This window comes from Pseudophryne corroboree, chromosome 10, assembly GCF_028390025.1.
Source record: "Pseudophryne corroboree isolate aPseCor3 chromosome 10, aPseCor3.hap2, whole genome shotgun sequence".
Lineage (NCBI taxonomy): Eukaryota > Metazoa > Chordata > Amphibia > Anura > Myobatrachidae > Pseudophryne > Pseudophryne corroboree.
This window is the reverse complement of record NC_086453.1, coordinates 93,104,987-93,123,174: the sequence shown is the minus strand read 5'-3', so window position 1 is coordinate 93,123,174 and position 18,188 is coordinate 93,104,987. Positions and strand designations below refer to the sequence as shown.

The following is an 18,188-nucleotide window of genomic DNA, read 5'->3' as shown; positions in this document are numbered from 1 at the left end:
TCCATATCTGTGCTCAGTGTGCTGCATATATCTGTGCTCACACTGCTTAATTGTGGGGACTGGGGAGCAGCTGTATTATATAGCAGGAGTACAGTGCAGAGTTTTGCTGACAGTGACCACCAGTATACGTTGTCTGCCTGAAAAACACTCCATATCTGTGCTCAGTGTGCTGCTTTATTGTGGGGACTGGGGACCACCAGTATAATATTATACAGGAGGAGTACAGTGCAGAGTTTTGCTGACCAGTGACCACCAGTATATAATATATAGCATTACGGTACAGTAGGCCACTGCTGTACCTACCTCTGTGTCGTCATTAAGTATACTATCCATCTAGATTCTATACCTGTGGTGCATTTCAGTTGTGCAGTTTGCTGACACAGTGACCACCAGTATACTAGATATAGCAGTACGGTACGGAAGGCCACTGCTGTACCTACCTCTGTGTCGTCATTAAGTATACTATCCATCTACATTCTATACCTGTGGTGCATTTTAGTTTTGCAGTTTGCTGACACAGTGACCACCAGTATACTAGATATAGCAGTACGGTACGGAAGGCCACTGCTGTACCTACCTCTGTGTCGTCATTAAGTATACTATCCATCTACATTCTATACCTGTGGTGCATTTTAGTTTTGCAGTTTGCTGACACAGTGACCACCAGTATACTATATATAACAGTACGGTACGGAAGGCCACTGCTGTACCTACCTCTGTGTCGTCATTAAGTATACTATCCATCTACATTCTATACCTGTGGTGCATTTTAGTTTTGCAGTTTGCTGACACAGTGATCACCAGTATACTAGATATAGCAGTACGGTACGGAAGGCCACTGCTGTACCTACCTCTGTGTCGTCATTAAGTATACTATCCATCTACATTCTGTACCTGTGGTGCATTTTAGTTTTGCAGTTTGCTGACACAGTGACCACCAGTATACTATATATAGCAGTACGGTACGGAAGGCCACTGCTGTACCTACCTCTGTGTCGTCATTAAGTATACTATCCATCTACATTCTATACCTGTGGTGCATTTTAGTTTTGCAGTTTGCTGACACAGTGACCACCAGTATACTATATATAGCAGTACGGTACGGAAGGCCACTGATGTACCTACCTCTGTGTCGTCATTAAGTATACTATCCATCTACATTCTATACCTGTGGTGCATTTTAGTTTTGCAGTTTGCTGACACAGTGACCACCAGTATACTATATATAGCAGTACGGTATGGAAGGCCACTGCTGTACCTACCTCTGTGTCGTCATTAAGTATACTATCCATCTACATTCTATACCTGTGGTGCATTTTAGTTTTGCAGTTTGCTGACACAGTGACCACCAGTATACTATATATAGCAGTACGGTACAGAAGGCCACTGCTCTACCTACCTCTGTGTCGTCAAGTATACTATCCATCCATACCTGTGGTGCATTTCAGTTGTGCGCAGTATATATAGTAGTAGGCCATTGCTAATGATAGTTACTGGCATATAATTCCACACATTAAAAAATGGAGAACAAAAATGTGGAGGTTAAAATAGGGAAAGATCAAGATCCTCTTCCACCTCGTGCTGAAGCTGCTGCCACTAGTCATGGCCGAGACGATGAAATGCCATCAACGTCGTCTGCCAAGGCCGATGCCCAATGTCATAGTAGAGAGCATGTAAAATCCAAAAAACAAAAGTTCAGTAAAATTACCTAAAAATCAAAATTAAAAGCGTCTGAGGAGAAGCGTAAACTTGCCAATATGCCATTTACGACACGGAGTGGCAAGGAACGGCTGAGGCCCTGGCCTATGTTCATGGCTAGTGGTTCAGCTTCACATGAGGATGGAAGCACTCATCCTCTCGCTAGAAAAATGAAAAGACTTAAGCTGGCAAAAGCACAGCAAAGAACTGTGCGTTCGTCTAAATCACAAATACCCAAGGAGAGTCCAATTGTGTCGGTTGCGATGCCTGACCTTCCCAACACTGGACGGGAAGAGCTTGCGCCTTCCACCATTTGCACGCCCCCTGCAAGTGCTGGAAGGAGCACCCGCAGTCCAGTTCCTGATAGTCAAATTGAAGATGTCACTGTTGAAGTACACCAGGATGAGGATATGGGTGTTGCTGGCGCTGGGGAGGAAATTGACAAGGAGGATTCTGATGGTGAGGTGGTTTGTTTAAGTCAGGCACCCGGGGAGACACCTGTTGTCCGTGGGACGAATATGGCCATTAACATGCCTGGGCAAAATACAAAAAAAAATCAGCTCTTCGGTGTGGAATTATTTCAACACAAATGCGGACAACAGGTGTCAAGCCGTGTGTTGCTTTTGTCAAGCTGTAATAAGTAGGGGTAAGGACGTTAACCACCTCGGAACATCCTCCCTTATACGTCACCTGCAGCGCATTCATCATAAGTCAGTGACAAGTTCAAAAACTTTGGGTGACAGCGGAAGCAGTCCACTGACCACTAAATCCCTTCCTCTTGTAACCAAGCTCCTACAAACCACACCACCAACTCCCTCAGTGTCAATTTCCTCCTTACCCAGGAAAGCCAATAGTCCTGCAGGCCATGTCACTGGCAAGTCTGACGAGTCCTCTCCTGCCTGGGATTCCTCCGATGCATCCTTGAGTGTAACGCCTACTGCTGCTGGCGCTGCTGTTGTAGCTGCTGGGAGTCGATCGTCATCCCAGAGGGGAAGTCGGAAGACCACTTGTACTACTTCCAGTAAGCAATTGACTGTCCAACAGTCCTTTGCGAGGAAGATGAAATATCACAGCAGTCATCCTGCTGCAAAGCAGATAACTCAGGCCTTGGCAGCCTGGGCAGTGAGAAACGTGGTTCCGGTATCCACCGTTAATTCAGAGGCAACTAGAGACTTGATTGAGGTACTGTGTCCCCGGTACCAAATACCATCTAGGTTCCATTTCTCTAGGCAGGCGATACCGAAAATGTACACAGACCTCAGAAAAAGACTCACCAGTGTCCTAAAAAATGCAGTTGTACCCAATGTCCACTTAACCACGGACATGTGGACAAGTGGAGCAGGGCAGACTCAGTACTATATGACTGTGACAGCCCACTGGGTAGATGTATTGCCTCCCGCAGCAAGAACAGCAGCGGCGGCACCAGTAGCAGCATCTCGCAAACGCCAACTCGTTCCTAGGCAGGCTACGCTTTGTATCACCGCTTTCCAGAAGAGGCACACAGCTGACAATCTCTTACAGAAACTGAGGAAGATCATCGCAGAATGGCTTACCCCAGTTGGACTCTCCTGGGGATTTGTGACATCGGACAACGCCAGCAATATTGTGCGTGCATTACATCTGGGCAAATTCCAGCACGTCCCATGTTTTGCACATACATTGAATTTGGTGGTGCAGAATTATTTAAAAAACGACATGGGCGTGCAAGACATGCTGTCGGTGGCCTGAAGGATTGCGGGCCACTTTCGGCATTAAGCCACCGTGTACAGAAGACTGGAGCACCACCAAACATTCCTGAACCTGCCCTGCCATCATCTGAAGCAAGAGGTGGTAACGAGGTGGAATTCAACCCTCTATATGCTTCAGAGGATGGAGGAGCAGCAAAAGGCCATTCAAGCCTATACATCTGCCCACGATATAGGCAAAGGAGGGGGAATGCACCTGACTCAAGCGCAGTGGAGAATGATTTCAACGTTGTGCAAGGTTCTGCAACTCTTTGAACTTGCCACACGTGAAGTCAGTTCAGACACTGCCAGCCTGAGTCAGGTCATTCCCCTCATCAGGCTTTTGCAGAAGAAGCTGGAGACATTGAAGGAGGAGCTAAAACAGAGCGATTCCGCTAGGCATGTGGGACTTGTGGATGGAGCCCTTAATTCGCTTAACCAGGATTCACGGGTGGTCAATCTGTTGAAATCAGAGCACTACATTTTGGCCACCGTGCTCGATCCTAGATTTAAAACATACGTTGTATCTCTCTTTCCGGCAGACACAAGTCTGCAGAGGTTCAAAGACCTGCTGGTGACAAAATTGTCAAGTCAAGCGGAACGTGACCCGTCAACATCTCCTCCTTCACATTCTCCCGCAACTGGGGGTGCGAGGAAAAGGCTAAGAATTAAGAGCCCACCCGCTGGCGGTGATGCAGCGCAGTCTGAAGCGAGTGCTGACATCTGGTCCGGACTGAAGGACCTGCCAACGATTACTGACATGTCGTCTACTGTCACTTCATATGATTCTCTCACCATTGAAAGAATGGTGGAGGATTATATGAGTGACCGCATCCAAGTAGGCACATCAGACAGTCCGTACGTATACTGGCAGGAAAAAGAGGCAATTTGGAGGCCCTTGCACAAACTGGCTTTATTCTACCTAAATTGCCCTCCCTCCAGTGTGTACTCCGAAAGAGTGTTTAGTGCAGCCGCTCACCTTGTCAGCAATCAGCGTACGAGGTTACTTCCAGAAAATGTGGAGAAGATGATGTTCATCAAAATTAATTATAATCAATTCCTCCGTGGAGACATTCACCAGCAGCAATTGCCTCCACAAAGTACACAGGGACCTGAGATGGTGGATTCCAGTGGGGACGAATTAATAATCTGTGAGGAGGGGGATGTACACAGTGAAAGGGGTGAGGAATCGGAGGATGATGATGAGGTGGACATCTTGCCTCTGTAGAGCCAGTTTGTGCAAGGAGAGATTGATTGCTTCTTTTTTTTGGTGGGGGCCCAAACCAACCAGTCATTTCAGTCACAGTCATGTGGCAGACCCTGTCGCTGAAATGATGGGTTCGTTAAAGTGTGCATGTCTTGTTTATATAACATAAGGGTGGGTGGGAGGGCCCAAGGACAATTCCATCTTGCACCTCTTTTTTCTTTAATTTTTCTTTGCATCATGTGCTGTTTGGGGACAATTTTTTTGAAGTGCCATCCTGCCTGACACTGCAGTGCCACTCCTAGATGGGCCAGGTGTTTGTGTCGGCCACTTGTGTCGCTTAGCTTAGTCACACAGCGACCTTGGTGCGCCTCTTTTTTTCTTTGCATCATGTGCTGTTTGGGGACTATTTTTTTGAAGTGCCATCCTGCCTGACACTGCAGTGCCACTCCTAGATGAGCCAGGTGTTTGTGTCGGCCACTTGTGTCGCTTAGCTTAGCCATCCAGCGACCTCGGTGCAAATTTTAGGACTAAAAATAATATTGTGAGGTGTGAGGTGTTCAGAATAGACTGGAAATGAGTGGAAATTATGGTTATTGAGGTTAATAAAACTATGGGATCAAAATGACCCCAAAATTCTATGATTTAAGCTGTTTTTTAGGGTTTTTTGTAAAAAACACTCGAATCCAAAACACACCCGAATCCGACAAAAAATTTTCGGTGAGGTTTTGCCAAAACGCCTCCAAATCCAAAACACGGCCGCGGAACCGAATCCAAAACCAAAACACAAAACCCGAAAAATGTCCGGTGCACATCACTAATGTATATATATATATATATACACAGTGGTCGAAGTGGAAATTTTGAAGTGGGGGTATGCAAAAGTCAAGGATGTAATTATGCGCGTGCTCCAGAAAAGGGGACGTGGTTACCCAAAAGGAGGCATGGTCATCCAAAAGGGAGCATGTCCCGTGTAGTAGAACCCCTTATACTATCTACTACTGGTGCCCCTTTCACTTTATAGCACACGGTACGAGCTGAAATTCACATTATAGCACACGGTACGAGCCAAAATTCACATTGTAGCACACTGAATGAGCCGAAATTCACATTGTAGCACACTGAATGAGCCGAAATTCACATTATAGCACACTGAATGAGCCAAAATTTACATTGTAGCACACTGAATGAGCCGAAACTCACCTTGTAGCACACTGAATGAGCCGAAATTCACATTGTAGCACACTGAATGAGCTGAAATTGTGACAGCAGGCCAGCCAGAGTGACGACAGGGAGAGAGACAGTGACGACAGGGAGAGAGACAGTGACGACAGGGAGAGAGAGTGATGACAGGGAAAGAGAGAGAGTGACGACAGGGAGAGAGAGAGTGACGACAGGGAGAGAGAGTGACGACAGGGAGAGTGACGACTGGGAGAGAGAGTGATGACAGGGACGACAGGGAGAGAGAGTGACGACAGGAACGACAGGGAGAGAGAGTGACGACAGGGAGAGAGAGTGACGACAGTGACCAGGGCCGGATTAAGCCCTCGGGGGGCCCGGGGCACCAAAGACAGCAGGGCCCCCCCAGTGGACCACCAGCCCCCACAGTTACCCCCCCCCCCTCCACCCCGCTGCTCACCTCCCGCGGTCACAGGCAATGGGAGCCGCGCTGCAGCAGGGGGAGAAGAGAAGACACCAGGCTGCCGGGGTATGAGGGATCCACGCTGCCGGGGGAGGAGTGCGGCTGTGCATGCGGCTTCCTCCCCCCTCCTCTCGGGCAGCATGGTCGGGGACGGAGTCAAGCAATCTCCAGCCTCTGCCGCCAGCAGCATCTCTCCTGGCAGCAGCGAAGGCTGGAGATTGCTTGACTCAGTCCCCGACCGTGCTGCCCGAGAGGAGGGGGGAGGAAGCCGCATGCACAGCGTGGATCCCTCCTGCCCCGGCAACCTGTAGATCGGTGCAGAGCTTCGGCCGGGGGGCCCCTTAAAACAGGGGGGCCTGGGGTACTGACCCCCGGGGCACCCCCCTTAATCCGGCTCTGACAGTGACGACAGGGAGAGAGAGTGACGACAGGAGAGAGACAGTGACGACAGGGAGAGAGACAGGGAGAGAGACAGTGATGACAGGGAGAGAGACAGTGACGACAGGGAGAGAGACAGGGAGAGAGAGTGACGACAGGGAGAGAGACAGGGAGAGAGACAGTGACGACAGGGAGAGACAGTGACGACAAGGAGAGAGACGACAGTGACGACAGGGAGAGTGACGACAGTGACGACAGGGAGAGTGACGACAGGGAGAGACAGTGACAACAGGGAGAGTGAGGACAGGGAGAATGACGACAGGGAGAGTGACGACAGGGAGAGTGACAACAGTGACGACAGGAAGAGTGACGACAGGGAGGACAGTGACAGCAGGGAGAGAGGTTACAGCAGGGGAACATTACCTCATTTGTTGCTGGCAGCGGTGAGCGATGGACTGCTGGCGGCGTCGGGCGGCTAGTGGCTGGCGCCAGACGGCTGGTTGCGGGCGGCTGGTGGTGGGTGGCGGGCGGCTGGTGAGCGGCGTGCATTGGCGGGGAGCACTATGTGCAGCAGGATGGCCACTTCCCTCGCCTCCTGCTGCACTTTCATGTGCTCATTTCTGGGTCAGTGGAAGAAGTGGCGGTATACCATGCCGCCGTATACTGCCCCACTTCGACCACTGTATATATATATATATATATATATATATACACAATACTTCCAACATAGGCTGCACTTGGAGACTTGTGGCTTTGTGAAAACTTTAATCTACATTTCAGTGATCAAATCCCCTTTATCAGGATACAATCGACATAGTGCAGTGGTAAAAAACAATTTATAAGGCTTATACCTGCAGTCCCCTCAGCTGTCCACCTGGGCATGCCGCGATAATCACCGGATCGTCCACTTCCAGTTACGCCTGTACGTCGATTACCGGAAGTGATATCAGGATGCAGTTAAGTTCCCGACAGACGGGATCCCGGCAATCGATATACTGATGCCGGAATCCCGATGGACACCAGAAGCAGGGGCGTATCTACCCATTGGCCAGGATGGCACGCGCCAAGCGAGGAGGGGCACCACCCGGCGGTGCCACCTGCGGCCAGGGGGTAATCTCACATTTAGAGGCAAAACCATTCCTCCCTTCCCCGTGCAGTTCCTCACCCGCAGTGACGCCCGGCAACAACTACAGCAGCAGTAGCGGCAGCCAGTGTTATTTGCCCTGGTGTCTGGCAGCTCAGCACAGCACTACAGTAAAGAAATTGCATAAACTACAGCTACCAGCAGCCCTTGCTGCAGTGAGCTTTAGTTTATGAAGAGTTTCTTTACTGTAGTGCTGTGCGGAGCTGCCAGACACCAGGGCAAATAACACTGGCTGCAGCTGGTGCCTGGTGAAGTTGTTGCTGGGCGTCACTGCGGGCGAGGAACTGCATGCCTATATATACACATATATTGTATAGTTCATGTGGTGGATGCAGCTCTTACAGGTCTTGCTGACATCAGATCATCACAGGCATCTCCTGGCTGTCAACATTTCATTTGTTTACATAAATTTTGTCAGGACGTGCCTGTGATGATTTTATGTGAGTGCCGCATCCGCCACACGAACTGTATATGATTTACTGATGGCACCCGGGCATAGTACTGCAAAGTGGATTGTGAGTGCCAGCTCTATTTAATATATATAGATAGATAGATAGATAGATAGATAGATAGATAGATAGATGTGCTCAACAAGGCTTGATGGTGGCATAACAGTATGCTAAATGTCATAAACGCAGTCAAATAATAGGCTTCATGATAGTCACCCAGCCATCATGAACAGCATCCAATGGTACAGTGTCGGTGTATGAACACCTTCCTCATGGCCTGCATGGTACCGTTTATGACATTTAGCTGTTATGCCACCATCAAGGATTGATGTATGTCTTTTAATGATTTTTATTATGATTAAATCACTTTTTTTAGCATTAATGTGCTGGTCCCCATGTTTACAGAGAAGGACATCGGGTGGCAGCCCTAACCCAACCTGGTGGTGCATAAACCGAACCCCTCTCTCCATAGCCTAACCCCCCCGCAGTCTAACCCTCCATGGTGGTGTCTAACCCTAACGTCCCCGCAACCTAACCCTAGGAAACCCCCTTCGCCCGGCAGCCTACTCTAGCCTCCCCAGTGTTGCCTAAACCTACCCCCTTCCAATAACCCCCCGCCCCCGCGGCCTAACCCTAGGAGTCCCCGGCAGGAGCGGTTCTTGGTGTGGGTAAGCAGTGCCTGCGGCCTGGGGTCACGGCCACAGTCACCCCGCAGGCACCACCGCCTACCCGCACCCCGGCGGCAGCAGACGCCATTGGCTGTGTGGGCGTCTGCTGCAGCCGGCTCCAGTGACAGACACTAGAGGTCATTATTGACCTCTAGTGTCTGTACAGCACTGCTATGGGATAGACGTCATGACGTCTCTCCCATAGAGAGTAGCGGCGGGAGGCCAGACGGAGCAGCAGCAGCAGCAGCGGTTGGGAAGCAGGAGCGGGGCAGTGGTAAGTATTGTTTTTTATTTTTGTGTGTGTTTGTAAGCGGCTATTAAGGGGCACAGCGACAGGGGGCACAACTACTGGGGGCAAAGCAACAGGGGGCACAGCAACAGAGGGCACAACTACTGGGGGCAAAGCAACAGGGGGCACAACCACTGGGGCAAATCTACTGGGGGCATAGCTACAGGGGGCACAACTACTGGGGGCACAGCGACAGGGGGCAAACTACTGGTGGCAAAACAACAGGGAGCACAGCGACGGGGCACAACTACTGGGGCAAATCTACTGGGGGCATAGCTATAGGGGGCACAACTACTGGGGCAAATCTACTGGGGGCATAGCTACAGGGGGCACAGCTACTGGGGGCACAGCTACAAGGGGCAAATCTACTGGGGGCACAACTACTAGGGGCAAATCTGGGGGCACAGATACTGGGGGCATAACTGTGGCCACGCTGCTCCCCTATGAAGCCACGCCCCTATTTTTGCGACGCACTAATTGTTTTGCCGCGGGGGGGGGGGGGGGGGGGCGGTGGAAACTTTTGCACTGGGCGCCACAAGGTGTAGAACTGGCCCTGGTCCCCGGCATAGTGTGGTGTATTGTGAGTAAGGGATACTACTGTGTGGTGTAATTTGAATTGGGGGTACTATTGTGTGGCCATGCCCTTTATTTGGCATACGCGCCTCCCCCATTTCATATATGGGTGGGGGGTGCCAGTCCGTTACTTTGCCAGGGCTGCTCAGACCCCTAGATAAACCCCTGGCCAGAAGCAGGGCATCTACATACCGACGCCGCTCAGGATACCGGCGTCAAATCGGGAAATCATACTGAACCTGTAACGTCACCCTTCTCCGGCCGGCGGCTTCGTCAAAGCTGTTGGCATATACATTGCAAACATAAGTCCACATCAAATATCAGGTATAATAATGACAAGATATACCAGTGTGAAAATATCAGAAAACATGAAATATTTCAAGCTATAAAAAATATATATTAAAAATATCTCATACAGAAGGCAACAGATGATCTGGAATAGACATTACCTAGGACTAGGTAATGTCTGTTACAGATCATCTGCTGCCTATGGAGTCTATTCATGAAGCAATGAAAAGAGTGGAGAAGTGAGCCCGTGGAGAAGTTGCCCATGGCAACCAATCAGCTGCTCCGTACAATTGTATAGTATGCAAATTATAAATGTTACTTCAATGCTGATTGAATAGACCCCATAGGCAAGAGATGACCTGGAACAGACATTACCTAGTCCTATCACTAGATGGCCTCATAATTCACAAAACTAAGATCAATCATTCACCATACTAGTATACCTGGTGATTATCAAAAGCTATTCAGTCCCATAGATTTATTTAACCCTCTGGGATACATTTACCAAGATGAGAGTTCTATTTAAGATGGAATGTTGCCCATATCAACCAATCAGATTGCAGGTATTATCTTCTAGAAGGTGCTAGATAAATGAGAAGTAGAATCTGTTTGGTTGCTATGGGCAACAAACCATCTTAAATAGAACTCCCATCTTAATAAATTTACCCCAGAGTATCAAGTTTGTATATCCATTCTGATTCTAATTTTAATAATTTTAGCACGACTGCCTCCCCTCAGTGACATTGTCAATCGTGCTAAAAAAATTATTACAATTAGAATCGGAATGGATATACAAACATGATACTCTGTATCCCAGAGGGTTAAATAAATAAATAAATAAATATTTAATATGATGAATGATTGATCTTAGTTTTGTGTATTGTGAAGCCATCTAGTGACAGGACTAGGTAATGCCTATTCCAGATCATCTGTTGCCTACTGTATATGAGATATTTTGAATATATTTTTTTATAGCTTGAAATATTCAAAGTTTTCTGATATTTTTACACTGATATATCTTACACGTAGGCTGACCATACTATCCCTTTAAACTGGGACACTAATGAATTACAGAGGTTCTGTGTCTGGCTGACTTCAAATCTGTATGTCCCCTGGTTTTAATCAGCCCCAGAACCTGTGTAATTTTTGAGTGTCCCAGTTTAAAGGGATATTATGGTCAGCCTACCAGTGTTTTATTGTCATTATTATACCTGATATTTGATGTGCATTTATGTTTGCAATGTTTATGCCAACAGCATCGCCGTAGCCGCTGGGCTGAACCGGGGGACGTCACTTCCGGTAATTGACGGACAGCCGCAACCAGAAGTGGACGGTCGGGGGATCGGCGTGGCATCCCCAGGTGGACAGCTGAGGGGACTGGAGGGGTAAACCTTATAAATAGGTTTTGACTTCCGGTTCCGGTTTCATGCTGTGAAGACTCATCACAGCTGAGCTCCGGTGTTTCCCGACCTCGGCACCATTATAACGACTGTCTTTACAGTCTCCAAGAGCCACAAACCACACTGACACCTCGGTGATCCTGCCCTATGAGACTCCCCCGGCTGAAACCTCTCCTCGACGAGCCGCGCTCATATCGTGTACAGCTCCCGCCAGCCGGCGCGTCACCGCGGCTGTTCTTATGGAGCTCCCAGTGAGACAGACCGAGCTCTACGGTCTATAACAGCTCTTCTAGCCGCGTGAGCCGCCTCCGGCCGGACCCGCTGTCTGAGACCACAGTATTCGGCCCTCACAAGATCAGGAGCGGTTACTATAGCGACCGCAGCGGGGCCATTTCGTGTGATCCCTCTGGCGCATACCTCCACACTGTCCCTCCTGTCACTCCTTGCTGCCGCAGATATCTCCGGCCAGACCCCAGAACAACTGCACTTATAGAGCTGTTAATCACCCCGTCTGCACGCCCTGCTCCGGATTTTCTTTGCCGCACGCATTTGTCACGACTCGGCCGCTCTCACTTCAGATCCCTGCTGAGGAAGTCTAAGGTGAGCCACCGCTGACTAACCAGATACGATATATACAATCAATAACTGCACCTCAGACCGATTACCAATTATTTCCACTGATTATATAAGATAAAAGGCACAAATCCTGCTGCTCCCAGACGCCACCCTATTGTCTCTACCAATAGGCCCTCTCCACATGTCACCTGGCTTTTCCCCACTACACTGAACCAGCGTATTATTAACAGTGCTCAAGTCTCCACACTTCTATTTACGGATGGACCGATTTTTATCCCCCAATCCTGCTGCCAAAATTCTACCTTCCTCCCTCCCTGTTCTACAGGAAAAAAGAAGAGCCAATTCAACCATGGCTCCTGGCATTACTACCCCACCTTCCTCTCCAGCTCCTAAAAAATTGATTGCGTCACAATCTCTCTCATGCTCCCCACCAACTGGCCGCTCTCCTGATTCTCCTATTACTTATGCAGATCTGACGGAGGCCATAACACAAGCTATTTCTCCGTTACTGTCGAAAGCAGTTTCAGATATTTCACTCCAACTGCAACATCTCTCACATAAAGTCTCAGTTAATGAAAATAGAATTGGAGGTCTCTGCCATGATATGGCCGATGTCCAGGGCTGTGTTAAACGCCTTGAAAAAGAAAATTACCAGTTGTGGATGAAGCTAGACGATGCAGAAAATAGGTCCAGAAGAAATAATATACGGCTGGTAGGCTTTCCGGAATCGGTAAAAGGAGAAGGTCTCTCTCAGTTCGTCCAAGTGACGCTCCCTACCCTCTTAGGCATCGCAGACACCTGCAAAGATCTGGTAATTGAACGTGTGCATCGTGTTGGGCCTCCGCCCCGCTCCTCTGAGGGTTGTCCCCGGGTCACCTTGTTCAGATGCCTCAACTATTTGCACAAGGTTGCCATTTGGTCTGCCTCCAGAAAGGTCCGATCTATTCAATGGGAGAACAATAAACTGCTCATATTCCAAGACTTTTCGGCAGAGCTATCGAGAGCTAGGAAGGCCTTTAACCCCATTTGTTCAAAGTTGGTGTCCGCCAAACGAAAATTCTCCCTACTTTATCCAGCTAAACTTCGAATCTACGATGGAGACAAACACCTAGATTTCTCTACTCCAGAAGACGCAGCGTCCTACCTCCAAGAAGGGTCAGCAGATGACCAAATCGACATCGCTGATGCTGTTCCTATCCCTAATACTTGACTCTCAGGTTCAATTCATAATGCCTTAATAATGAAGATTTTCCCCTTCTTCATGTTCATTTCTAGAATAAGTTAAGTTTCAATGTGCTTTAAATCTTGTGATAATCATCAACATAGTGGACTAAGTCCCACATGGTTTCATATTAGTTTTATGCTCCTACACAACTTCTGTACAGGAAGTTTTAGTTAAACTTGATTTTCGTTTTCAGGTTATCTTATATCTCATTTATGATTGTCACAACCATTTAAGCTTAATGATGTTCTTAATTAATATCAATATGTTGTTTATTATATCCTGTGCCTATTGTTGCATTCTTTGGTTTGGCTATACACTACTTTAGAATGTAAGTATTCCCAGATGCCGTTGTCGGGAATATACCTGGAGCATTGCTCCGGAATAGAAGTTTATGTTTAGTATAATCTCAGTTCTCATAATGATTTTTTGGCCCGGAAGTTCGTTTGCTTGTCAAACATTTACCACATGTTCTTGTATGTACTTTCCTTCTCCCCATGCCCCTCCCCCCCTATCCCCATATCCCGCTCCCTCTATCTGATCTGTTCATCTGATATAAGGTTGATCTTCTTACTTCGCTACCCTACTTGGCCATTCAAATGATCGACCTAAAAATAGGTACACTGAATGTTGGAGGAATTAATTCCCCAGCCAAACGTCGCAAAATCCTCTCATATTTATCCAAGTCGAATATCAATATCGCATTTCTACAGGAAACTCATTTAACTCAACAAGAGTCCTTGAAATTGCAGATGTCACATTGGTCCCTCATAGTGGCAGCTCCATTTAACTCTAAATCTAGGGGAGTAGTCCTCTTAGCAAAACGTAACCTAAACATTAAAATAATATCCTCTGACATAGACCCTAACGGCCGATTCTTAATCACTAAACTCTCTATTGATTCACGTACAATAGTCCTCTGCAATGTTTACGTTCCTACTACTTATAAAAAATCTTTCTTTCAGATGTTACTAGTTAAATTAATCCCATTCTCTAATGATAATCTTATTGTGTGCGGTAATTTCAATCTAATTTCTTCTAATTATTTAGAACGCTCTAATACTTCTAGAGCCCCTCAACACCTCCCTAAACTTGGCATACCTTCCCTTTCTGAATCCTTACAACTGATAGATATATGGCGTGCACTTAACCCGATTGAAAGGGAGTTTTCTTGTCATTCCTCTGCACACGATACATTTTCCAGAATCGATTATGTACTTATATCCCACCACCTCTTCCCATCAGTTATAGACTCAGCCATTGAACCCATTGTGATCTCTGACCACGCTTTAATTTGGTTTACTTTTACTCTTCACCCTACCCATACTCAGATCCCTCAATGGAAATTTCCCTCTCACCTTTCTAATTCCAAAAAATTTTGCGACTTTTTGCAGGCGACCTGGGACTCCTTCTACTTTTCAAATGAACAGCATTCAGAATTAGATCCCTCTTTATTTTGGCAAACAGCCAAATCAGTACTTAGGGGTAACATTATTTCATACTCTACGGCCTTGCATAAAAAATATGCTCAATCCTACTTAGAGATACAACGTGCCCTTACCTCAGCCTTTCAAGCCTTCAAAACACACCCCTCTCCATCTAACAAATCTTCTTACCTAACATTAAAACTCCAGTTTAACGAATTTCTCTCCTCAATGGGAGACAAATATAAATTTAAAGTCGATTTTCGGTTCCACAAATTCGGGAATAAGATAGGTAAGCTTCTAACAAATATTCTGAAAGGTACCTCACCCCCTATATTAGTGCATCCACTAAAACTCCCTGACGGTTCTTTGACTAATGACCCCCAAAATATCGCATCTATAATGAAATCATTTTATGAAACATTATATTCCGGCCAGTCTCCCCCCTCTGATGAGAATCGCCAATCTTGGTCCTTTCCCCTATTACCCCAAATCCCTTCCGACTTTATTGAATCCCTAGATAACCCCATTACTTTAGAAGAAGTTCGTTCAGCTATCAGTCATTTGAAACCTAATAAAGCTCCAGGACCCGATGGCTTTTCTAATGAGTTTTACAAACTATTAATTGATAAAATAGATAAACATCTTTTAGCTCTGTTTAACTCAATAATCATTTCAAAATCTCTTCCCCTATATTTTAATAGTGCCACAATTAAAGTCATCTTGAAACCAGGACGAGACCCCTCCCTCCCAAGTTCCTACCGCCCAATTTCTCTATTGAATTCAGATTATAAAATTCTTGCAAAAATTTTAGCGGATCGACTAAAATTTTCCCTTCCTCACATAATTCATCCAGACCAAACTGGGTTTATTTGGGGCCGACATTCTGTGACCAATGTACGCAAAGTTCTTTCTGTAATCCAGCACCTGAAATTACATCCCACTTCTTCACATAATATTGTCCTTGCCTTAGACGCAGAGAAGGCTTTTGACCTTCTGGAATGGCCACACCTTTTTAGTTCCATGCAACATTTTGGCTATCCCTCGTCCTTCATCTCTATTATCCAGACCCTTTATGCTTCCCCGACCTCTCAGCTCTATTGTAATGGATATGTATCCACTCCTTTCGCAGTCTCTCGAGGTACACGTCAGGGATGCCCCCTTTCTCCATTACTCTTCGCCATCGCTATTGAACCACTGGCAATCTCCATAAGGAATTCCCCTTCCATTCACGGTATCTTAGTGGGAAACGTCCCATTAAAACTCGCTCTATATGCAGATGACCTATTATTATTTCTGTCTGACCCTTCTACTTCCCTACCCTCTTTGTTTTCCTTGATATCTAATTTTGGCACTCAATCAGGATTTAAAATAAACATGTCCAAATCAGAAATCCTAACGTTAGAAGGTCCCAATTCTCTCCCACAAATTCCCTCAGTCCCTATCTCCCTATCCATACTCAAATCAGAAATTAAGTACCTAGGCTTACATATTCCCTCGGATATTTCCTCTTTATATAAACTTAATTATACACCGTCTCTTGCCAAAATATCTTCACTCTACGATTCATGGCTTAACCTACCATTATCTATTATTGGAAGAATAGCGGTTGTTAAATGTATTATATTTCCTAAAATTTTCTATCTACTTCAAATGCTACCAATTAGTCTTTCTATTTCTGACTTGAAACGGTTTGACCAGATCACCTCAAGATTTTTATGGCAAAATAAACGCCCCCGAATTGCTTTCCACAAACTACAGACTCACAAATTTCACGGAGGCATGTCCCTTCCAAATCTAAAATTATATACTCTAGCCACCCATTTCAGATATATTTCAGATTGGCTTCTTTCTAAATCCACATTCACCTCAATTTCTCTAGACACAGCTCTTTTCAGTCCATATTCTCCCAGTGCCCTCCTTCACTCCAAAAAATCAGATATTCCCTCGAATATTTTACACCATACTTTGTTCCATGACACTTTTTCAGCTTGGATTAATATCAATACAAAAATGACAAGAAATCCATCTTCTTCTCCATACATTACTCTTTGGGGTAACCCCTCCTTTTATCCTTTGCTATCTAATCCAATTTTCCACACATGGAAAGACAAAGGTCTTTCACTCACTTCACAAGTCTTTGACCCTGGAGGACAAATATTGTCGTTTTCTACTCTTCAAACACAGTTCTCTCTTCACACCTCTAACTTCTTCATGTATTTACAAACACGGCACTTTGTCTTTTCATTAGACCCTAAAACTAGACATCAAAACTCAATTGACCCCATTAATTCCCTTCTACGCCTATTAATTACTATCCCCTACAGGATAAAACTTCTCTATACTATTCTTTTACCGACATCTAATACAAAATCATGGCATTCACTGGCATCTACTTGGCAAAATGATATCCCCGACATTAACTCCCCTCTAATTCTCACTGAACATTGCTCTAAAACTTTAAAGTTTTTGAAATCCTCCTATCTTCAGGAAGTACACTGGAGAACTCTACATAGAGCCTACATATCCCCAGCTCAAAGAAGACATATGATTCCAGACACCTCAGGCTCCTGTTTTAAATGCCATTGCCTTCACGCTAATTTTTTCCACTGTTTTTGGGACTGTGGGAAAATAAAACGTTTCTGAAATAAGGTAATTGTATACATTAACTTTTTATTTTCCACACATGTTCTCCCTGATCCTTTAGCTTGCTTATGTGCGAATTTTAAAAATTGGCTCCCCAACAGAGAACTTTCTCCCCATATTCCGTTGTTGGTTACCATTGTGACAATTGCAAAGAAAATAATTCTCACCCATTGGATTTCCTCTTCCTCTCCTTCCTTGCAGGAATTAAAGTTAAAGCTTTTACAGCTCCTTTATTTTGATAGAAATAGTACTTTTCCCGATTTGGATAAACATGTTGACCGATTCTACGCCAAATGGTCCCCATTCATACATTCTCTAGATTCGAATACTCAAGACAGAATTATGAAAGTATTTGAAAATACGGATTGGCATCATTTACGTATAATTGCTAATTCCTAACGCTACTTTACATTGGCTCACTTATTGATTCTTTCTAGATGGTCGTAAAACATCTCAGACTCCTTTCGATAACAGATCAGATCCCCCCTTCCCTTCTCTTCTCCCTCCCCCCTTCCCTCCCCCTCTGTCATCTTCGTCTCTTCTCTTTTCTATAAGTTCTTCTTTTTCTTTTATCTTGTATCCTTTATATTACTATTTTTCTTTTTCTTTTATATACTCGTCATAGTATAGCTTGGATAAACACTACAGAATCCTCAATTTATAATTCAATTTGCATTGTTATAGCCGAGGTTTCTCTCCGTTTCAATACGCTATTTTTGGAATTATTTGTTATTATACCTTTGGATTACTGTTATTCCTACATTTGACGATGCATCTTCTATGTTCATCCACCTATACTTTTAAACAATAAAAATTGTATTTAAAAAAAAAAAAAAAAAAATTTTTTCCACTGCAATTTGTTG

General features: G+C 45.7%; 1 protein-coding gene across 1 annotated transcript in view; it reads right to left on the bottom strand.

Moving 5' to 3' along the window:
- The window catches only part of LOC134966109 (C-X-C chemokine receptor type 3-2-like), a 110,548-nt gene extending 102,768 nt beyond the window's left edge, over positions 1-7,780 (bottom strand). Inside the window, exon 1 of the mRNA XM_063942595.1 lies at positions 7,498-7,780. The gene's annotated coding sequence lies outside the window, so the exon portion shown is untranslated. The remainder of the gene's footprint in view (positions 1-7,497) is intronic.
- Between the last annotated feature and the right edge of the window lie 10,408 nt (positions 7,781-18,188).